Source organism: Lolium perenne, chromosome 7 (assembly GCF_019359855.2).
Source record: "Lolium perenne isolate Kyuss_39 chromosome 7, Kyuss_2.0, whole genome shotgun sequence".
NCBI classification, from domain to species: domain Eukaryota; kingdom Viridiplantae; phylum Streptophyta; class Magnoliopsida; order Poales; family Poaceae; genus Lolium; species Lolium perenne.
The window spans coordinates 119,786,554-119,811,091 of NC_067250.2; the positions used below are offsets into that span (position 1 = coordinate 119,786,554).

Sequence of the window (24,538 nt, forward strand, 5' to 3'; positions counted from 1 at the left end):
GCAAGATAGTAAGTGAAATATCTAATGGCAGGGAGTTGAATGTTTCTTATCTTGCCGCGCTGAATGGTGCGGCTATCATCATTGGTGATATCTCGATAGAGCTCCAGCAAAGCCTTAGGATTACTCTCAATCTTCTTTGCTGTACCTACAGGGGCAATATCCAATGCAGTACAAAAATCCTTCAACTTCATAGTAATAGGATTACCATAAATCCTGAATGCAACTAATGGTTGATAGTGCTTGTTGTTGAACTGAAAGCTCTCAACAAAGATTTTAGTCGGCATGTAGTATTGATCCCTCTCATCTTCCATATAGGTGGTTAAACCCACATTACCGACGAGGACCAAGAAATCATCCAGCAACCCTGCATTACTCAAAAAGTTATAACATGGGAAAGATGAAGCGTTAGGGACTCCATTGTCCTCTTCGGCTTCGAAGCTCGATGCGAGGACATCCTCATTATAGGATCGCCTGAATCGAGTGGCGGTCCTAGAGGGCCTCCCCGTGCTTGTCGTCTCTCTTTCAAACACTTCTCCAAAGTTATAGTTATCCATCTTCCTTTTATGAAATTTTTCAACAAACATTACAAAATTTGATTTGGTGACATATAATTGAGGGAAACTACTATAGGAACTTGCTAGAGTACTAAACATGCATCAAAACTAATTCTTACAACTTAGAACAAGCATGCAAGCTCACTAAACATGTTACCTACAGCAGCAAAATATTCAAGATATACTCAACCAAACAAAATTCTACTTGGACTAGTACAAATGCCCGTGCGTTGCCACGGGTTATCAAATTTTATTTATCAATGCACATATATAATTCATAGCTTACTATAAAAATTTAAAAACAAATCAAGGATACAGATAGGTTGAAATTCAATTCGGCACATGGGAGCATATGCTCCTGCCACCCGAAAAACAATTTTGAAATGTCGAAGAAATTTGTACAAAAAATTTCTCGCTTACGTATCGACATTTTACGTGCGCACATCAAGTTTTACGAAAAACCGACATTTTTTGTGAGTTGTATGAAAAAGAGAAACAAAACGTCTCGTACACAACCTTTTTCTACATCAAAATTTGTCTTTTTTACAAATGACACTCAAAATGTCGGTTTTCTGTGGAACCACTTTGTGAACGTGTAGAATTTCGAAATGTACCCACTAAATTTTGTGTTTGAATTTTTCAACATTTTGAAAGTGTATTTAAAATGAAGTTTAACAACCGGGAGCATATGCTCCCGGGTGCCAAAACACCATTCCCATATATCATAATATACTGTGATAATACCGAACACAATAGCAATATAAATATTGTTGTGCATCTGTGTGGTTCCAAGTTCTAGGTCTTCTTATTACTCTTCTACGGCAAGTCCCACGCCTTGTTCTGGCAATCATAACTATCAAACAACACTTTGATATTCATAAATATCCGGAAATAACCCTGGATCACAACCTGCCTTGTGTGTTCAACATATAAAAAGGGCTTAGCAAATCATCAATAACGGCTAGGGTAAAAAGCTCTGTCGATAGACCGGTGTGCGGATGTTAATTTTATTTGCAGTGATGTATTCTCATAGGAGTTGGAGAGTATTTATTATGAGGATGAGAGTATTTATCCTCATGCGAACTTGTCAAGTGTATCTTAGAATATTCAAATACACAATGATAACAATGATAGTGTAACCCGCAAAAAAAGATAGTCTGAATTTATGTAGAGTGTTGTATAGTATATTATTATAAGAGTAGATTAATACAAAGAGACAAATGAATAGCCATCGGTCATCTACTCCTTTTGCCCTACCAACCACACATGAATTATCATAGCGAACAACCCCTTTCTATCTGCACCTCGTCTTCGCGCCACCAACATAGGACCCCCGCCCCAATCTTGCTCGCCAACCCCTCATTCTGTCCCATTTTATAATTCTTTGGGGCCACCCCCATCCCCTACTTCGAATTCTCCCGCGCGCGACCCAACACAAGGACTCGTCAACATGCACCGCATGCTACCGCCCAGCCTAGGGACTCGTCATCATGCACCGCGTGCCATCACTCCATCAGGTGAACAAAATTATTTAGTACATTGTCCAACATAGTGCAAAGTAACATTTGGATCATAGGTATAGAAATATCTAGTACATTGTCTACATTTGCTGAATGTCTCACCTCAAGGAAAGAGCCTAATATTCAAAGCAACATTTGATAGATAGAAATGGAAATACATTTGAGAGATAGAAATGGAAATACATAGTATATTTTCTCCATTTGAAGTATAAGCTTCCAAACTGGAGCTAGAAAATATTGGAATCTCGTAAATCTCCATTATAGCTTAAGTTGGTCGACCTATACATCATTATCATGTCATCCATTATAGAAAAATCAGCAGCGTACCATCTGCTCAATCGAGTCATTCCAAAAATATTCTTTGCTGAACTTTTTGTTATGGAGGTAACTGCGGAAATGGGATAATCAATTGCCCACAGGAACCACCAACATTCAACTGCTTTGTAAAAAAACTTGCATAAGCAAAGAAGGCTTGTTCAAATAAAATTGACATGTACTAATGATTTAGAATATCTCTAATAATATAGATAAATCTCAATCTGACCCGTCAGGCCATCACTCCATCAGGTGAACAAAATTATTTATTCTATAGATAAATCTTGATCTCTCGATTAGTCTTTCAGTATTTTTTTCAGAAGTGATAGCTAGCCTTTCTCATGGTATTCCTTGAATGTCTTTTCCTTTTCTTGTATCTTCTGCCAAGTGTCTAGGATCCTATTGTTCTAAATAGAGAAGGGGGACCAACCATTTAGAGGATTGAGGCTTTTGTTTCATATGTTTAAAAGGGGTAGATTGGAAACAACATAAACATAATCACATTTATGGGAACTCTTATCACTAAAGTTCAAGATTGGTCTATAAAATTAACAAACGAGCAATAGAAATAATTTCCTAATTATCCTGTGTCTGTAACTAAAACAAACTCAGCGTGGTTTAGAAATGGAAGGCAAAATCAAAGCATTTTATATAGCATGGCAAGTACATTATGAGAAGCAAGACCTAATATTGCAACAGATAGCTGTCCAGAAAACAAAAGGAGCACGACAATGAACGGTCCAAGAGAGATGCCATTGTACGACTTGTGAGGGGGCAAACCTTCATAGGATCTAGACAATCCTCCAGACAAGAAAACTATATCAGGCTTCCAAGCACGAGATTGTTGTCATTTTGTTCATATGTCTCGAAATAAAAGAATGAACAATTAATTACACCACGCAAGTCATTCATATGGTCACATAACTTATTGATGCCTGCTCCATGATAGTATGTCATATACGACAGGCAGCATGCAAGTTAAGTAACAGATACCAAATTGTATCAGTAGCATTCAAGTGTATACACTTCTAATTCTTGTAATCAATGGAAAATAATGGCGTGAAAATACAAAGTAATTGTTGGACATACCAAATGGTCGTACTCTTCACCCTCTGAATCAGATTCTCTTATTCCTCGTTCATGGTGGCCGCACTCCATGTCATTAGTGGTATCATCTATATCATAGAACAGGCACCAATTGCAGTCAGAGCAAATAAACAAGCACATCTAGATATTGTGCACCAGTTCACATGTAATAGCAGTTACTCACTGACCACCAATCCGGCATGCAGACCAACGTGTACCAAGAATATTGTTGCTATACAATTCCTACATTTGATGAAAAGTAGGAAAAGGATCCAATTCCGTTGCTATCGTATTCAAGCGGAGAAGTTTATGAAAGCTCTAGAAACTGATGAAAAGTTTTCCTGCTTCAATATTGTTGCTATAGTATTCCTACATTTGGTCCAAGAATACCAACGTGTGCCAACTGTCCCAGACCAAGCAAATGATTTAAAAATTAAATCATGTAAACTTAGCCAAAAATACAAGAAATTTCGAAAATACCTTTAGCATGATAAATTGCTATTGCAATTAAGAAGCTAAAGCCCCAAGTATGAGAACTTTAAACTCGATGATAATGCAGCACCAAAGCTTCTCTGGCAAGTAAGTAAAAAACATTCAAATCATGCTAACTTGATAATTGAATACCTTGATTTAGCGAGTAGTGATACAAGCAAGAATGAGGTTGAATGGATTATCAACGCAAAAGTATACACATGCAACACTAAAATCTTAAGAAGCAATATGTTAACAGAAACAAAAGTTGCATGATAAAACAACTTGGAGCTTACTCATTCTGTTCTGCGAGTTCCAAATATTTATAATTGTCCTCACAAAGATAATACATCACATCACTGAAGCAGAAACAGATCTGACTCCAAGCCCTGTTCAAGCCTGGAAAGAGGTAACAATATAACTTCAGGACTGTTATTGAATAGCAATGCATATGGGGTCAGAAACAAATTAACATTGCACCAAGTGGTACTACTCAGCACTCAGTATAGCTGCATCTCCATTCTTACGCCACATTCCAGCACGCACTTGTGCACAAAATACTCTCACTCATAAAGGATGCTCCATCACAACTGAAGCAAACCCATAAGGCTCACAACCTCTAAGTACCTGAGAGAAGAACTCACTGGACTGCATAGCTGAACATTCCTCTTGTTTGGCATCCTCTCCAAAACATTTCTTCATTGCTTTCCGTAATATCGAAGAAAGCAAACGGTGTAATGGGATATGAAAAGATGTTTCTTGCGAACTGACATCAAAGGCAACACGATGCCTACTTCATCAATTCTTGAATCTGGGTGAGCATATAAAAGGCTGCCATCGGTTAGAGCGACATAAATGGCATTTTCAGAGTGCAGTTGTATATCTGGTGGCCTTTGAATATAGGGGCTTTAGCGCTTCGACGACCATAGACACTGCACTACAACACTGCAGCGGCGGTCATGTGTGCCTTCGGAGCTCAGATCTATTCCTTCGCTCTTAAACTTGTCCTCAGCAAAATTGGTGATTCTTTTGTCAAACCTGCATGAAATAATGTATACAATTAACACCATATCTAAGGTATAATTAGTGTCTACTCTACCAAGAAGTTTCTAATATGTGAAATATCAAAGAGCTGATAGATTAAAAATTGATAAGGCTATTATACGTCGTAAGCATATGCTCTCTCCAGCTCCAATTATTGAAATATCCACATACTTCTTTACATCAGGATACAACTCTGCAGCAGATTCTGAACATTCGTGCTCTCCGCCCTTCCTCAATAAGTTATGCATCGGTCTCATAATTATTGATAACAGCTATGTCATCCGACCCTTTAGAATCTACACAGTCAAGAGAGACGTTCTCATTTGAGAAATCAATTACATGTTAAGCACCATTTTGTTGTAGGGAAAAGTTGTGTAAATATAAGTTCTTCTCCATCAGGATCCACTAACAACAAAAGCACACAAATTTGAGTTCTTCAGCAGCAGGATCTACTTGCAGCAAGCACACATATCTTTCAAACACAATAAAATAGCCGGATCTGAAGAGAAAATGAATAGATAGATGGGCGGTTGCTGCTAATCCCGAAGGATCTACTTACTCGCATCTGAAGGATCACCAAAACGAATAAATTAGGAGCATATATAATCATGTACTTACGGGGAGGTTTGGGGATGGCCTGACTGATGAATTCCGGACAAGACACAGGGCAGGGCAAGAAAAGTCGTGGTCGTTCCCCAGATCGGAGAGGTGGAGATCCCGCTGGGGAGCGGCTTCTCCCCGCCGACGGGAGGAGAGCACGGCTCCGGCCGGAGGCGGGAAACAACGGCGGCGGCTAGAAATCAAGTCGAGCTCAAACGGGACGGGGGGAAGTGGGGTCGAGCGTGAAATGCAGGCGGCGGCAGCGATGTGATTTCTGGTGCTACACGGAGGGTGTCTTCTCGACGATAAGGAGGCGTGGATCTGAGCCAGCCGGTCAGTGAACTCAGCGCGGCGGCTGATACGCGTACAACAGGTGACCGTTGGGAACCCAAAGAGGAAGGTGTGATGCGTACAGCAGTAAGTTTTCCCTCAGTAAGAAACCAAGGTTTATCGAACCAGTAGGAGCCAAGAAGCACGTCGAAGGTTGATGACGCCGAGATGTAGTGCGGCGCAACACCAGGGATTCCGGTGCCAATGTGGAACCTGCACAACACAACCAAAGTACTTTGCCCCAACGAAACAGTGAGGTTGTCAATCTCACCGGCTTGCTGTAACAAAGGATTAGATGTATAGTGTGGATGATGATTGTTTGCAGAAAACAGTAGAACAAGTATTGCAGTAGATTGTATTCGATTAAAAGAATGGACCGGGGTCCACAGTTCACTAGAGGTGTCTCTCCCATAAGATAAATAGCATGTTGGGTGAACAAATTACAGTTGGGCAATTGACAAATACAGAGGGCATGACAATGCACATACATGATATGATGAGTATTGTGAGATTTAATTGGGCATTATGACAAAGTACATAGGCCGCTATCCAGCATGCATCTATGCCTAAAAAGTCCACCTTCAGGTTATCATCCAAACCCCTTCCAGTATTAAGTTGCAAACAACAGACAATTGCATTAAGTATGGTGTGTAATGTAATCAATAACTACATCCTCGGACATAGCATCAATGTTTTATCCCTAGTGGCAACAGCACATCCACAACCTTAGAACTTTCTCACATCGTCCTGCATTTAATGGAGGTATGAACCCACTATCGAGCATAAATACTCCCTCTTGGAGTTAAGAGTAAAAACTTGGCCAGAGCCTCTACTAATAACGGAGAGCATGCAAGATCATAAACAACACATAGATAATAGATTGATAATCAACATAACATAGTATTCTCTATCCATCGGATCCCAATAAACACAACATATAGCATTACAGATAGATGATCTTGATCATGTTAGGCAGCTCACAAGATCCGACAATGAAGCACATAAGGAGAAGCAACCATCTAGCTACTGCTATGGACCCATAGTCCAGGGGTGAACTACTCACTCATCACTCCGGAGGCGACCATGGCGGTGAAGAGTCCTCCGGGAGATGATTCCCCTCTCCGGCAGGGTGCCGGAGGCGATCTCCTGAATCCCCTGAGATGGGATTGGCGGCGGCGGCATCTCTGGAAGGTTTTCCGTATCGTGGCTATCGGTACTGGGGGTTTCGCGACGAAGGCTATTTGTAGGCGAAATGGCAGGTCAGGGGCCACACGACGGCCCCACACAGTAGGTCGGCGCGGCCAAGGGCCAGGCCGCGCTGCCCTAGTGTTTGGCCACCTTGTGGCCCCACTTCGTTAGTCCTCCGGTCTTCTGGAAGCTTCGTGTGAAAATAGGCCCCTGGGCGTTGATTTCGTCCAATTCCGAGAATATTTCCTTACTAGGATTTCTGAAACCAAAAACAGCAGAAACAAAGAATCGGCTCTTCGACATCTCGTTAATAGGTTAGTGCCGGAAAATGCATAAATATGACATAAAGTATGCATAAAACATGTAGATATCATCAATAATGTGGCATGGAACATAAGAAATTATCGATACGTCGGAGACGTATCAGCATCCCCAAGCTTAGTTCCTGCTCGTCCCGAGCAGGTAAACGATAACAAAGATAATTTCTGGAGTGACATGCCATCATAACCTTGATCATACTATTGTAAGCATATGTAATGAATGCAGCGATCAAAACAATGTAAATGACATGAGTAAACAATTGAATCATATAGAAAAGACTTTTCATGAATAGTACTTCAAGACAAGCATCAATAAGTCTTGCATAAGAGTTAACTCATAAAGCAATAATTCAAAGTAAAGGTATTGAAGCAACACAAAGGAAGATGAAGTTTCAGCGGTTGCTTTCAACTTGTAACATGTATATCTCATGGATAGTTGTCAATGCAAAGTAATATAACAAGTGCAATATGCAAGTATGTAGGAATCAATGCACAGTTCACACAAGTGTTTGCTTCTCGAGGTGGAGAGAGATAGGTGAACTGACTCAACATAAAAGTAAAAGAAAGGTCCTTCAAAGAGGAAAGCATCGATTGCTATATTTGTGCTAGAGCTTTGATTTTGAAAACAAGAAACAATTTTGTCAACGGTAGTAATAAAGCATATGTGTTATGTAAATTATATCTTACAAGTTGCAAGCCTCATGCATAGTATACTAATAGTGCCCGCACCTTGTCCTAATTAGCTCGGATTACCGGGATTATCATCGCAATGCACATGTTTTAACCAAGTGTCACAAAGGGGTACCTCTATGCCGCCTGTACAAAGGTCTAAGGAGAAAGCTCGCATTGGATTTCTCGCTTTTGATTATTCTCAACTTAGACATCCATACCGGGACAACATAGACAACAGATAATGGACTCCTCTTTTATGCATAAGCATGTAGCAACAATTAATTTTCTCATATGAGGTTGAGGATATATGTCCAAAACTGAAACTTCCACCATGATTCATGGCTTTAGTTAGCGGCCCAATGTTCTTCTCTAACATTATGCATGCTCTAACCATTTTAGTGGTAAATCTCCCTTACTTCAGACAAGACGAACATGCATAGAAACTCACATGATATTCAACAAAGAGTAGTTGATGGTGTCCCCAGGAACATGGTTATCGCACAACAAGCAACTTAATAAGAGATAAAGTGCATAAGTACATATTCAATACCACAATAGTTTTTAAGCTATTTGTCCCATGAGCTATATATTGTAAAGGTGAAGAATGGAAATTTTAAAGGTAGCACTCAAGCAATTTACTTTGGAATGGCGGAGAAATACCATGTAGTAGGTAGGTATGGTGGACACAAATGGCATAGTGGTTGGCTCAAGGATTTTGGATGCATGAGAAGTATTCCCTCTCGATACAAGGTTTAGGCTAGCAAGGTTTATTTGAAACAAACACAAGGATGAAGCGGTGCAGCAAAACTCACATAAAAGACATATTGTAAACATTATAAGACTCTACACCGTCTTCCTTGTTGTTCAAACTCAATACTAGAAATTATCTAGACCTTAGAGAGACCAATTATGCAAACCAAATTTTAGCATGCTCTATGTATTTCTTCATTAATAGGTGCAAAGTATATGATGCAAGAGCTTAAACATGAGCACAACAATTGCCAAGTATCACATTATCCAAGACATTTTAGCAATTACTACATGTATCATTTTCCAATTCCAACCATATAACAATTTAACGAAGAAGAAACTTTCGCCATGAATACTATGAGTAAAGCCTAAGGACATATTTGTCCATATGCAACAGCGGAGCGTGTCTCTCTCCCACACATTGAATGCTAGGATCCATTTTATTAAACAACACAAAAACAAAAACAAACAGACGCTCCAAGCAAAGTACATAAGATGTGATGGAATAAAAATATAGTTTCACTAGAGGAACCTGATAATGTTGTCGATGAAGAAGGGGATGCCTTGGGCATCCCCAAGCTTAGACGCTTGAGTCTTCTTGATATATGCAGGGGTGAACCACCGGGGCATCCCCAAGCTTAGAGCTTTCACTCTCCTTGATCATATTGTATCATCTCCCTCTCTTGATCCTTGAAAACTTCCTCCACACCAAACTCAAAACAACTCATTAGAGGGTTAGTGCACAATCAAAATTTACATGTTCAGAGGTGACACAATCATTCTTAACACTTCTGGACATTGCACAAAGCTACTGAAAGTCAATGGAATCGAAAAATCCATCAAGCATGGCAAAACAGGCAATGCGAAATAAAAGATAGAATCTGTCAAAACAGAACAGTTCGTATAGACGAATTTTATTGAGGCACCAGACTTGCTCAAATGAAAATGCTAAAATTTAATGAACGTTGCGTACATATCTGAGGATCACTCACGTAAATTGGCATAATTTTCTGAGTTACCTACAGAGAATTAGGCCCAGATTCGTGACAGCAAAGAAATCTGTTTCTGCACAGTAATCCAAATCTAGTATGAACCTTACTATCAACGACTTTACTTGGCACAACAATGCACAAAACTAAGATAAGGAGAGGTTGATACAGTAGTAACAACTTCCAAGACTCAAATATAAAATAAAAGTACTGTAGTAAAAACATGGGTTGTCTCCCATAAGCGCTTTTCTTTAACGCCTTTCAGCTAGGCGCAGAAAGTGTATATCAAGTATTATCAAGAGACAAAGTGTCAACATCATAATTTGTTCTAATAATAGAATCAAAAGGTAACTTCATTCTCTTTCTAGGGAAGTGTTCCATACCTTTCTTGAGAGGAAATTGATATTTAATATTACCTTCCTTCATATCAATGGTAGCACCAACAGTTCGAAGAAAAGGTCTTCCCAATATGATGGGACAAGATGCATTGCATTCAATATCCAAGACAACAAAATCAACGGGGACAAGGTTATTGTTAACGGTAATGCGAACATTATCAACTCTCCCCAAAGGTTTTTTCGTAGCATTATCAGCAAGATCAACATCCAAATAACAATTTTTCAATGGTGGCAAGTCAAGCATATCATAAATTTTCTTAGGCATAACAGAAATACTTGCACCAAGATCACATAAAGCATTACAATTAAAATCATTGACCCTCATCTTAATGATGGGCTCCCAACCATCTTCTAACTTCCTAGGAATAGAAGTTTCAAGTTTTAGTTTCTCTTCTCTAGCTTTTATGAGAGCATTTGTAATATATTTCGTGAAAGCCAAATTTATAGCACTAGCATTAGGACTTTTTGCAAGTTTTTGTAAGAACTTTATAACTTCAGAGATGTGGCAATCATCAAAATCTAAACCATTATGATCTAAAGCAATGGGATCATTGTTCCCAATGTTGGAAAAAATTTCAGCAGTTTTATCACAGGCAGTTTCAGCAGTTTTAGCAGTTTCAGGCAGTTTTTCACGCTTTGCATTAGAAGTGGAAACATTGCCTACACCAATTCTTTTACCATTATTAGTAGGAGGTGCAGCAAAATGTGTAGCATTAGCATTACTAGTGGTGGTAATAGTCCAAACTTTAGCTATATTATCTTCTTTTTTATTTTTTTCACTTTCCCACCTAGCACGCAATTCGGCCATCAATCTTATATTCTCATTAATTCTAACTTGGATGGCATTTGCTGTAGTAACAATCTTATTATTATTATTTTCATGAGGCATAACTTTCGATTTCAAAAGATCAACATCAGCAGCAAGACTATCGACTTTAGAAGCAAGTATATCAATTTTCCCAAGCTTTTCTTCAACAGATTTGTTAAAAGCAGTTTGTGTACTAATAAATTGTTTAAGCATAGCTTCAAGTCCAGGGGGTGTGTTCCTATTGTTGTTGTAAGAATTCCCATAAGAATTCCATAACCGTTGCCATTATTATAAGGATATGGCCTATAGTTGTTACTAGAATTGTTCCGGTAAGCATTGTTGTTGAAATTATTATTTTTAATGTAGTTTACATCAACATGTTCTTCTTGAGCAACCAATGAAGCTAACGGAACATTATTAGGATCAATATTTGTCCTATCATTCACAAGCATAGACATAATAGCATCAATCTTATCACTCAAGGAAGAGGTTTCTTCGACAGAATTTACCTTCTTACCTTGTGGAGCTCTTTCCGTGTGCCATTCAGAATAATTAATCATCATATTATCAAGAAGCTTTGTTGCTTAACCAAGAGTGATGGACATAAAGGTACCTCCAGCAGCTGAATCCAATAGGTTCCGCGAAGAAAAATTCAGTCCTGCATAAAAGGTTTGGATGATCATCCAAGTAGTCAGTCCATGGGTTGGGCAATTTTTAACCAAAGATTTCATTCTTTCCCATGCTTGTGCAACATGCTCATTATCCAATTGTTTAAAATTCATTATGCTACTCCTCAAAGATATAATTTTAGCAGGGGGATAATATCTACCAATAAAAGCATCCTTGCATTTAGTCCATGAATCAATACTATTCTTAGGCAGAGATAGCAACCAATCTTTAGCTCTTCCTCTTAATGAGAAAGGAAACAATTTTAATTTTATAATGTCACCATCTACATCTTTATACTTTTGCATTTCACAAAGTTCAACAAAATTATTGAGATGGGCAGCAGCATCATCAGAACTAACACCAGAAAATTGCTCTCGCATAACAGGATTTAGTAAAGCAGGTTTAATTTCAAAGAATTCTGCTGTAGTAGCAGGTGGAGCAATAGGTGTGCATAAGAAATCATTATTATTTGTGGTTGTGAAGTCACACAACTTAGTATTTTCAGGAGTACCCATTTTAGCAACAGTAAATAAAGCAAACTAGATAAAGTAAATGCAAGTAACTAATTTTTTTGTGTTTTTAATATGGCAAACAAGATAGCAAATAAAGTAAAACTAGCAACTAATTTTTTTTGTGTTTTGATTTAGTGCAGCAAACAAAGTAGTAAATAAAATAAAGCAAGACAAAAACAAAGTAAAGAGATTGCGATGTGGAGACTCCCCTTGCAGCGTGTCTTGATCTCCCCGGCAACGGCGCCAGAAAACAGTCTTGATACGCGTACAGCACGCGACCGTTGGGAACCCCAAGAGGAAGGTGTGATGCGTACAGCAGTAAGTTTTCCCTCAGTAAGAAACCAAGGTTTATCGAACCAGTAGGAGCCAAGAAGCACGTCGAAGGTTGATGGCAGCGAGATGTAGTGCGGCGCAACACCAGGGATTCCGGCGCCAACGTGGAACCTGCACAACAAAACCAAAGTACTTTGCCCCAACGAAACAGTGAGGTTGTCAATCTCACCGGGTTGCTGTAACAAAGGATTAGATGTATAGTGTGGATGATGATTGTTTGCAGAAAACAGTAGAACAAGTATTGCAGTAGATTGTATTCGATTAAAAGAATGGACCGGGGTCCACAGTTCACTAGAGGTGTCTCTCCCATAAGATAAATAGCATGTTGGGTGAACAAATTACAGTTGGGCAATTGACAAATAGAGAGGGCATGACAATGCACATACATGATATGATGAGTATTGTGAGATTTAATTGGGCATTACGACAAAGTACATAGACCGCTATCCAGCATGCATCTATGCCTAAAAAGTCCACCTTCAGGTTATCATCCGAACCCCTTCCAGTATTAAGTTGCAAACAACAGACAATTGCATTAAGTATGGTGCGTAATGTAATCAATAACTACATCCTCGGACATAGCATCAATGTTTTATCCCTAGTGGCAACAGCACATCCACAACCTTAGAACTTTCTGTCACTGTCCCAGATTTAATGGAGGCATGAACCCACTATCGAGCATAAATACTCCCTCTCGGAGTTAAGAGTAAAAACTTGGCCAGAGCCTCTACTAATAACGGAGAGCATGCAAGATCATAAACAACACATAGATAATAGATTGATAATCAACATAACATAGTATTCTCTATCCATCGGATCCCAACAAACACAACATATAGCATTACAGATAGATGATCTTGATCATGTTAGGCAGCTCACAAGATCCGACAATGAAGCACATAAGGAGAAGACAACCATCTAGCTACTGCTATGGACCCATAGTCCAGGGGTGAACTACTCACTCATCACTCCGGAGGTGACCATGGCGGTGAAGAGTCCTCCAGGAGATGATTCCCCTCTCCGGCAGGGTGCTGGAGGCGATCTCCTGAATCCCCCGAGATGGGATTGGCGGCGGCGGCGTCTCTGGAAGGTTTTCCGTATCGTGGCTCTCGGTACTGGGGGTTTCACGACGAAGGCTATTTGTAGGCGGAAGGGCAGGTCAGGGGGCCACACGAGGGCCCCACACAGTAGGTCGGCGCGGCCAAGGGCCAGGCCGCGCCGCCCTAGTGTTTGGCCACCTCGTGGCCCCACTTTGTTAGTCCTCCGGTCTTCTGGAAGCTTCGTGTGAAAATAGGCCCCTGGGCGTTGATTTCGTCCAATTCCGAGAATATTTCCTTACTAGGATTTCTGAAACCAAAAACAGCAGAAAACAAAGAATCGGCTCTTCGGCATCTCGTTAATTGGTTAGTGCCGGAAAATGCATAAATATGACATAAAGTATGCATAAAACATGTAGATATCATCAATAATGTGGCATGGAACATAAGAAATTATCGATACGTCGGAGACGTATCAGCGGCATCCAGGGAACACGGCCCAATCTGGCGCGGATATTTGGTTCTAAACGAAAATGCATTTAGGCCGGCCGGCGCGGATCCTCAGTTCGACTCGGGGTGGAGCAGGAGATGCTGATCGTCCATCCACTGCAGGATGCATTCAGCCCGTTGCCATGGCGGGTGCAGTGCGAGATGAGGTGGATGGCGCGAGGAGGGACAAGGGAGCCGGAGATGCAGGCGGCGTGCCGATTGGAGAGGAGCTGTATGGATGTGGTTGGGGGTTGACTGGGTACATTTTGACGAAGCGTTTCTTCCGCGAGGCGTGATTTGCGGGAAGACGAAGCGACGTGGGGAGGTTGGACGGACGACAAAACAAAAGGACGACGAAAGTAGGGGAGAAGGGGGAACACGTTCCTTCTTTTTAAGTAGTAGAGATAATCGGAGGAGTCACATACCGGAGAGCAAATGTGCCAAATTTCAGACAGAAATCTGGGCTGAGCAAAGAGATCGAGAAATCTTGAGCTCTTGAGCAGAAACGCGAGTGAGAGAAAGCTGGTGCGAGTTTTTTCGGGAGAGAGAATGAGATGGGAGGAAGAGATGAAGTGGTGGGGCAAGGAGGAGCCCACACACCAGGGTGGCGCGCCCCCCTTGCTGGCCGCGCCGGCTGGTGGGGTGCCACCCTGGGGTGCCCCACTAGTCATCCCCAGGTGCTCCCAGGTGCCTCTTCGAAAAATAAGACCAACGTTATAATTTTTTTGAATTTTTGAAAACTTTGAAAAATGCACATTTCTGGGTATTAATTTTATTATTACTGGGAAGAAAAAGATTTTGAAATCTCTAAACAACTAAAGAACTTTACAAAACAAAAAGTGCTACAGCAAGTAGAACAAGTGGGGGAAAGAAAGAAATGTTGTTTAGCTCTTCTATGCATATAAAATGTATTTGTTAACAAGGTTGATCAAGTCTTGCCACCAAATAAATTTTACATAGCATGAGATGAAATAAACCTCAATTCAATCATGTTACCTTGTATTGAATTGATATGGATCCAATCATAATATTTTGATATCCCTCTTTATGCTCATATATAGGACAATCAATAGCTCCCACTTTGATAGTTCTCACATTACAAATTGTATTAACTCCACATACTTTATCAATCCTCTTGGGCAAATAAACGGTATGCTCCTTGTCATCAACATTGAAAGTAACCTTTCCTTTATTGCAATCAATAACAGCCCATGCGGTGTTAAGAAAAGGTCTCCCAAGAATAATAGACATATTATCATCTTCAGGCATTTCCAACACAACAAAATCAGTTAATATCAAGCAGTTATTAGTAACTTGAACAGGAACATCCTCACATATACCAACAGGAATAGCAGTGGATTTACCAGCCATTTGCAAAGATATATCAGTCGGTATCAACTTATCTAAATAAAGTCTCTTATAAAGAGAAAAAGGCATAACACTAACACCTTCTCCCAAATCACATAGAGCAGTTCTAACATAATTATTCTTAATAGAACAAGGAATAGTCGGTATACCTGGGTCGCCCAGCTTCTTTGGAACTTTGCCATTGAAAGAGTAATTAGCAAGCATAGTGGAAATCTCCTCATTAGGAATTTTCCTTTTGTTAGAGACAATATCTTTCATATACTTTGAATAAGGAGGCAATTTAATAGCATCAGTCAAAGGGATTTGCAAGAATAAAGGTTTCATCCAATCACAATATTTATTATAGTGTTCTTCTTCCTTTGATTTTAGTTTCTTAGCAGGAAAAGGCATTTGCTTTTGAACCCAAGGTTCTCTTTCATTACCATGTTTCTTAGCAACAAAATCTTCTTTAGTAAACTTTTTATTTTTGACATGCTTTTCAGGTTCATCTTCAACCTCTTCTTTATCAGAAGCATCATTCTTATCATTATCTTTATCATGTTCATTACCACTTTCAGTTTCAGCATCAGAAATAGAAATACTATTAGGATCATTAACAGGTTCATAGGATTCTACAACATTTTTATGTTTCTTCTTCTTTTTCTTAGAAGGAGTACTAGTTTCAGTTCGTTGAGAATCTTGTTCAACTCTTTTGGGATGCCCCTCGGGATATAGAGGATCCTGAGTAGAAACACCGCCTCTAGTTGTTACTTCATAAGCATGTTTTTCTTTAGAACTATTTTTTAATAAGTCACTTTGCACTTCAGTGAGTTGATCAATTTGAGTTTGAATCATATGAAAATGTTTAACAAGCATCTTAACATCATTGGAGGTTCTCTCCACAATACCATGCAATTCATTAATAGCTCGAGAATTTTCCATTAAATGATTCTCTACTCTCATATTAAAATTATTTTGCTTAACAATATAATTATCAAACGCATCTAAGCATTGAGCAGGAGGTTTTGAATACGGAATATCTTCCCTAGTAAAGCGTTGAAGGGAGTTTACCTCAATCATGGATGAAGGGGGAATTATCTTGCATAAATCCTCTATGGGAGGTAAATTCTTTACATGTTCAGATTTAATACCTTTCTCCTTAAGAGATTTCTTGGCTTCCCTCATATCTTCATCATTTAATTTAATCAAACCCCTCTTCTTCAATATTGGCATCGGGGCTGGTTCAGGTGTAGTCCAATCATCATGATTCCGGCCTATTTTAGCCAATAATTCTTCAGCTTCGTCTGGAGTTCTTTTCCTGAAAACACAACCAGCACAACTATCCAAATATGCCCTAGACTCAATGGTTAGTCCACTATAAAATATATCAAGTAAATCATGTTTTTCCATATCATGTCCAGGTCGAGCTCTGATAAGAGAGCAAAATCTTGCCCAAGCTTCAGGCAATTTCTCTCCATCTTCCTGGTCAAAACTATAAATTTTCTGCAAAGCAATATGTTGAGCACTAGCAGGAAAGTATTTCCGAAAGAAAACATCAAGCAAACCACTTGGACTATCAATAGAATCAGGAGGCAAACTATTATACCAAGTTTTAGCATCATCCTTTAATGAGAAAGGAAAAAATTTAGCAACAAAATAAGTACGCTTCTTGATATCATCAGAAAACAAGCTACTCAAAGTAGAAAGTTCATTCATGTGTTCTACAGCACTTTCTTTTTCAGTACCACAAAAAGGTTTTTTCTCAACAATAGATATATGAGATAAATCAAGAGAAAAATCATAATCCTTATCCTTAATGTTTATAGGAGATGTGGCAAATTTAGGATCAGGAGACAGTTTATATCTAACAGTATGTTGTGCAAGAAGCTTTTTAATATTACTTGTACCAGTAGTAGCATTGCATTTAACAATAAAATCATCATCAAGTTCCACATAATCTTCATCAGGATCACCACTAGAGTATTCAGACTCAGGTGAATTAACAGGTGTAATAATATTTTCATTAGGAGTTTCAGTATTTTCAATTTGTCTAGACCTAGAAATTGTAGCATCTAGAAAAGATCCTAATGAACCACTATCATCAAGCACAACAGAAGCATCATCAAAATTATAAGAATTTTCAGATTCAGCAGAAGTACCAGCAAGCGAAGCTTGTGGTGGTGAAACAAGTTGACTTATCACAGATGGTGAATCAAGAGCAACAGAGGTACTCAGAGTTGTACCTTTTCTTGTAGTGGATGGTAATATGGCAACTTTAGGATCGCGAGGTTTACCCATGATGGAGAATTTGCAGCGAACAATATCAATCCAAGTGAACTTGCAAATAAAGCTATGCTCCCCGGCAACGGCGCCAGAAAATAGTCTTGATGACCCACAAGTATAGGGGATCGCAACAGTCTTCGCGGGAAGTAAAACCCAATTTATTGATTCGACACAAGGGGAGCCAAAGAATATTTGTAAGCCTTAACAGCGGAGTTGTCAATTCAGCTGCACCTGGAAACAGACTTGCTCGCAAGAGTTTATCAGTAGTAACAGTTTTATAGCAGTAGCAGTAGTGAAATATCAGCAGCAGTGTAACAAAGACAGCAGTAGTGATTATAGTAAACAGCAGGATTAAAATATTGTAGGCATAGGGATGGATGAACGGGCATTGCATGGATGAGAGAAACTCGTGTAACAATCAAAGTAGGGCATTTGCAGATAGTGATAAAACAGTATCCAAGTACTAAACAATCCATAGGCATGTGTTCCATATTTAGTCGTACATGCTCGCAATGAGAAACTTGCACAACATCTATTGTCCTACCAGCCGGTGGCAGCCGGGCCTCTAGGGAATCTACTGGAAATTAAGGTACTCCTTTTAATAGAGCACCGGAGCAAAGCATTAACACTCCGTGAACACATGTGATCCTCACATCACCGCCTTCCCCTCCGGTTGTCCCAATTTCTGTCACTTTGGGGCCTCAGGTTCCGGACAGCGACATGTGTATACAACTTGCAGGTAAGATCATAAAACAATGAATATCATCATGAAATAATAACATGTTCAGATCTGAGATCATGGCACTCGGGCCCTAGTGACAAGCATTAAGCATAACAAGTTGCAACAATATCATCAAAGTACCAATTACGGACACTAGGCACTATGCCCTAACAATCTTATGCTATTACATGACCAATCTCATCCAATCCCTACCATCCTCTTCAGCCTACCGCGGGGGAATTACTCACACATGGATGGGGGAAACATGGCTGGTCGATGGAGAGGCGTCGGTGGTGATGATGGCGATGATCTCCTCCAATTCCCCGTCCCGGCGGAGTGCCAGAACGGAGTTTCTGGTCCCGAGACAGAGTTTCACGATGGCGGCGGTGTTCTGGATGTCTTCTGGCATTTCGCCTTCCCCTCTCGCGTTTTTAGATCAAAACCCTTAAATAGTCCAGAGGGGGCGTCAGAGGCCGGTCGAGGCGGCCTCACACTAGGGCGGCGCGCCCCCTCCTAGGCCGCGCCGGCCTAGTGTGTGAGGGCCCTGGGCCTCCCCCAGGCCTGCCCTTCTGGCTCCGTGAATCTTCTGGAAAAATAAGCCTTTTGACATAAATTCCGGGGATTTTCCTGAAAGTTGAATTTCTGCACAAAAACGAGACACCAGAGCAATTCTACTGAAAACAGCGTTAGTCCGTGTTAGTTGTATCCAAAATACACAAATTAGAGGCAAAACAATAGCAAAAGTGTTCGGGGAAGTGGATACGTTTTGGACGTATCAGTGCTCGACCAGCCCGCCCAACCCCGCCACGATCGTCACCACCTATACGGGCACCACGCGCACTCGAGCCCTGCCGCCCACCGCGGCATGACAGCAGCAACACAACATGGCAGCAACACGCGCGGCACGACAGCAACACGACGTGGCGCAGTAGAAGAAAGGCAGGCGCGCAGTGGCTTAGACATTTTGTCGAACACTCTACGCGCGCGGTGGCGATGAAGCGGCGGCACTGGCCTCGGCGCCGGCGTAGGCGTCTCCGTCTGTGGCGCTGCAGAGCCCTCCTGGCCAGCCTGGTCTCGCGGCGGCGCGCTCGCGGCGTGGAGCGCGGCGGCGGCGCAGCTAGTTGCTAGGCCGCGACAGCGCCGGAGGAGGAGGGGGAGAGGGGCGGGCGCGCTCACCTTGGCCGGGTTGCCGGCGCGCGGAGGAGGAGAGCGGCGGCGACGGCGAAGGCGACGGCGTGGGCGATGGCGACGGCGCGTCGGCTCTGCGGCGAAGATGGCGACGGCATGGGCGCGAGCGACAGCGTGGGCGCGAGCGACAGCGTGGGCGCGGCGGTCTCTGCGCGTCAAATGGAGGATTTGGGGATTTTGCCCGTGCGGCTAAGTCAAATGGAGGCGATCCCCCTTTACCACCAACCGGTACGAAAGACCTTTCGTACCGGTTGGTGGTACCAACCGGTACCAAAGGTTTTTTTTTTTTTTTCTTTTGATGTTTTCTTTTCTTTTGCTGTTTCTTTTCTATTTCTTTTTTCTTTTCTGTTTCTTTTTTCTTTTCTGTTTCTTTTTCTTTTCTTTTTTCTTTTCTTCTATGTTTCTTTTCTTTTCTATTTCTATTTCTTTATCTTTTCTGTTTGTTTTTGTTTCTATTTCTTTTATTTATCTTTTCTGTTTGTTTTTGTTTCTATTTCTTTTCTATATCTTTTTTCTATTTCTTCTCTATTTCTTTTCTGTTTCTTTTCTATTTCTTTTTCTATTTCTTTTCTATATCTTTTCTATATCTTTTTTCTTTACTCCCGCCACGAGGCTGTCCGCGCGGGAAAGTTTCCCGCCCCGACGTCGCGCGGGAAACTTTCCCGCCACGACGTCGCGCGTGGGAGAAAAAAGGCGGGAAAGAAAGGGCGGGAATAAAATTTTATTACGATTGAACTCGAATTGAAAGTACATAGCTCAACTGAAAATTAAGATACATGGCCAGATTCGACTGTTGGAGTCATTCAGGCATACTGGTGCCTAGCCCTATAGTAATCGCCATTGTAGTCGTCGTAGTCGCTGTCATCATCGTCGCTGGCATCGGGGTCGCGGTAGTCGAACCTCGGCGGGAGAGCACGCGTGGGCTGCGACTGAGGGTAGCACAGGCGGGGGCTACGGTAGGCCATGATGCCCTGGAGAGTCAGGCCGCGCCACCACAGCCGACGGCCAGCCTCGTTGAAGTTCGAAGGAGGCGGGCCGCCCTCCTCGTGCCTGGCAAGCGCCCTCTCACGCCGATTGATGAAGAAGCTTTCCCAAGTCGGGCTGTAGTCAGGATGCCATTGGGGATTCCTCCACTGCTCTGGCGTGAGCTCGAAGTAGTAGTGGTTCGTGATGGCCATCTCGCGCGCCACACCTAGAGGGACTGGAGGGACCGGTATGCCTCCGACGCTCAGCAACCAGCCGGTCGGGACGCGGTAGCCCGGCGGGCATGGGTAGTTCGAGGCGCAAAGCGCCTCCGCATCCCGGGGGGTTAGAGATACGATGGAAGCCATGGGAGAGAATGATGAGGTTTGCAGATATGAGTCTAGATGTGATATGTAAATGGAGGCCAAGCCTACATATATATAGTGAAAAAATGGCGGGATGACGGAGGCGGGAAGACAGAGGCGGGAACCGGTGGAAAGCGCGGGAAGAAAATAGGCGGGAACGCAATGGCGCGTCAAACCTTTAGTACCGGCTGGTGGGTGCAACCGGTACTAAAGGTGGTTTTTCTGTCATGTAACAAAACTGTCGGTGGGATAAGGACGCGTGGGTAACCTTTAGTACCGGCTGGTGGGTGCAACCGGTACTAAAGGTGGTTTTCTATCATGTAACAAAACTATCGGTGGGATAAGGACGTGTGGGTAACCTCTAGTATCGGCTGGTGGGTGCAACCGGTACTAAAGCTGTCGGCAGGATAAGGACGCCCTGCTCGATGAGATAAAGCATGTAGCGCATGACGCCCTGTCGGAGGAAGAAGACAAAGTAGAAGCGGCGCCGTGCCTATAAAAGGAGCATCGATACGCCAAGGCAAGCAGCTCTACAAGCCAACATGGATGGAGAGTTTCATCCCCATGGATGGAGGAAAGGGTTGGGAAATCTCCCGTGGCGGAACTTGTCGAAGATGCCCTTGGTGCACACGGCCTATGGCATCTTCGGAAGTTCCGCCTCAGAAAAAATTTCCCTGCAAGCCCGTGAAAGACTTCATCTCCTCTAACATTGTTGGGGAAAGGGTTGGGAAATCTCCCGTGGCGGAACTTCTCGAATATGCCCTTGGTGCACATGCCCTATATATGGCATATTCGGAAGTTCCGCCTCGGAAAAATTTCCCTGCAAGCCCGTGAAAGCTACTTAACTAGTAAAACAAGCCAACCATCTCCATTGTTAATATCTTACATACAGTAACATGTATACACAAAAGTGATTTCCATATTGAGATACACAAGTTATGATCCCTATCTAGCTAGTCTTCTGAATTTTCTTCGTCTGTTTCCCTTTCTTCTGACTGCGACGCAACCATGGACAATCTTCATTATTTAAGATGATGCTTGGGTCAGTTTTTACCTTGAAGGGTTTAATATCATCAAACTTATTATAATCTTCTGACATGTCTGTCTTGTCCTCTACTCCCACAATGTTTCTTTTTCCTGAAAGAACTATGTGCCGCTTTTGCTCATCGTATGATGTGTCCTCTTGCCTTTCTTTTCTTTTTTTCGGTTTGCTAGACATGCCTTTCACATAAAAAACCTGAGCCACTTCACTGGCTAGGACGAATGGTTCGGTGTCGTACCCTAGATTCTTGAGATCTACTGTAGTCATTCCGTACTGCGGTTCTACCTGTACCCCGTCTTTCAGGTTGAACCATTTGCACCGGAACAAAGGGACCTTGAAATTAGGTCCATAGTCAAGTTCCCATATCTCCTCTATGTACCCATAATATGTGACCTTCTTCCCATTGCCATCTTCTGCATCAAAGCGGACACCACTGTTTTGGTTGGTGCTCTTTTGTCTCTGGCAAAAGTGTAAAATGTGTTCCCATTAATCTCGTACCCTTGAAAAGTCGATATAGTCAAAGATGGTTTCTTGGCCAACAAGTACAGCTGCTCGTCATCAGTGACATTCATGAGACGTCTTTCCAACCAACCGCCGAAAGTCTTCATGTGTTCTCCATCAATCCAATCTTCACGTTGCTCCGGGTATTTAGAGCGTAAGATATCCTTGTGTTCCTCTTTGTACGGAGCCACCAAGATGGAATTATGTAGAACTGTGTAGTGTGCTTGAGTGAAAGAATGTCCGTCCATACACGTTGTTGCTTTCTTTCCTGGCGTGCCTTTTCCATGCAGTCTCCCCTCATAGCGCGATTCAGGAACACCGATCGGCTTAAGGTCAGGAATAAAGTCAACACAAAACTCAATAACCTCCTCTGTTCCATAGCCCTTGGAGATGCTTCCTTCTGGCCTAGCACGGTTATGAACGTACTTCTTTAAGACTCCCATGAATCTCTCAAAGGGGAACATGTTGTGTACAAATACAGGACCGAGAACGCCAATCTCTTCGACCAGGTGAACTAGGAGATGTGTCATAATATTGAAGAACGATGGTGGGAACACCAACTCGAAGCTTACTAGACATTGTACCACATCCTTCTGTAAATTTTGTAGAGTAAGTGGATTGATCACCTTCTGAGAAATTGCATTGAGGAACGCACATAGCTTCACAATGGGTACTCGAACATTTTCCGGCAGAAGCCCCCTCAATGCAACCGGAAGTAATTGTGTCATAATCACGTGGCAGTCATGAGACTTTAGGTTTTAAAACTTTTTCTCTGACATGTTTATTATTCCCTTTATATTCGACGAGAAGCTAGACGGGACCTTGATGCTACTCAGGACTTCAAAAAAGATCTCCTTCTCCTCTTTGGTAAGAGCGTAGCTGGCAGGACCTTGATACTTCTCTGGATTCAGGTTGTTTCCTTCGTGGATACTTTGCTGGTCCTGCCGTGCATCCGGTGTATCTTTTGTCTTCCCATACACGCCCAAGAAGTTTAGCAGGTTCACGCAAAGATTTTTCATCACGTGCATCACGTCGATTGCAGAGTGAACCTCTAAGAATTTCCAGTAGGTAGCTGATACGTCTCAAACGTATCTATAATTTCTTATGTTCCATGCTACTTTTATGATGATACTCACATGTTTTATACACACTTTATGTCATATTTATGCATTTTCCGGCACTAACCTATTGACAAGATGCCGAAGAGCCAGTTGTTGTTTTCTGCTATTTTTGGTTTCAGAAATCCTACAAAGGAAATATTCTCGGAATTGGACGAAATCAACGCCCAGGGTCTTATTTTTCCACGAAGCTTCCAGAAGACCGAGGGAGATACGAAGTGGGGCCACGAGGTGGCGACACACCAAGGCGGCGCGGCCTAGGGGGGCCCGCGCCGCCCTAGCGTGTGGGCCCCTCGTGACGCCCCCTGACCTGCCCTTCCGCCTATAAAAAGTCTTCGTCGCGAAAACCCCAGTACCGAGAGCCACGATACGGAAAACCTTCCAGAGACGCCGCCGCCGCCAATCCCATCTCGGGGGATTCAGGAGATCGCCTCCGGCACCCTGCCGAAGAGGGGAATCATCTCCCGGAGGGCTCTTCATCGCCATGATCGCCTCCGGATTGATGTGTGAGTAGTTCACCCCTGGACTATGGGTCCATAGCAGTAGCTAGATGGTTGTCTTCTCCTCTTGTGCTATCATTGTTGGATCTTGTGAGCTGCCTATCATGATCAAGATCATCTATTTGTAATGCTACATGTTGTGTTTGTTGGGATCCGATGAATATGGAATACTATGTTATGTTGATTATAAATCTATCATATATGTGTTGATTATGATCTTGCATGCTCTCCGTTGCTAGTAGAGGCTCTGGCCAAGTTGATACTTGTAACTCCAAGAGGGAGTATTTATGCTCGATAGTGGGTTCATGCCTCCATTAAATCTGGGACAATGACAGAAAGTTCTAAGGTTGTGGATGTGCTGTTGCCACTAGGGATAAAACATCAATGCTTTGTCTAAGGATATTTGTGTTGATTACATTACGCAC

At 42.0% G+C, this 24,538-nt stretch overlaps 1 long non-coding RNA gene across 7 annotated transcripts; it reads right to left on the reverse strand.

Moving 5' to 3' along the window:
• Positions 1 to 1,844: 1,844 nt before the first annotated feature.
• LOC127323864 (uncharacterized) lies at positions 1,845 to 5,929 on the reverse strand. Of its 7 annotated transcripts, XR_011749416.1 has the most exons (5): positions 5,609 to 5,927; positions 4,437 to 4,984; positions 4,243 to 4,345; positions 3,956 to 4,047; positions 1,850 to 3,564 (listed from the first exon to the last, which is right to left on the reverse strand). It is a non-coding gene; the product is annotated as an uncharacterized lncRNA (long non-coding RNA). The 7 variants fall into 7 exon arrangements; XR_011749415.1 differs by adding an exon at positions 5,162 to 5,286 and having other exon boundaries at positions 1,845 to 4,345; XR_011749414.1 differs by having other exon boundaries at positions 1,849 to 3,564; positions 3,956 to 4,345; positions 5,609 to 5,929.
• Positions 5,930 to 24,538: the final 18,609 nt, after the last annotated feature.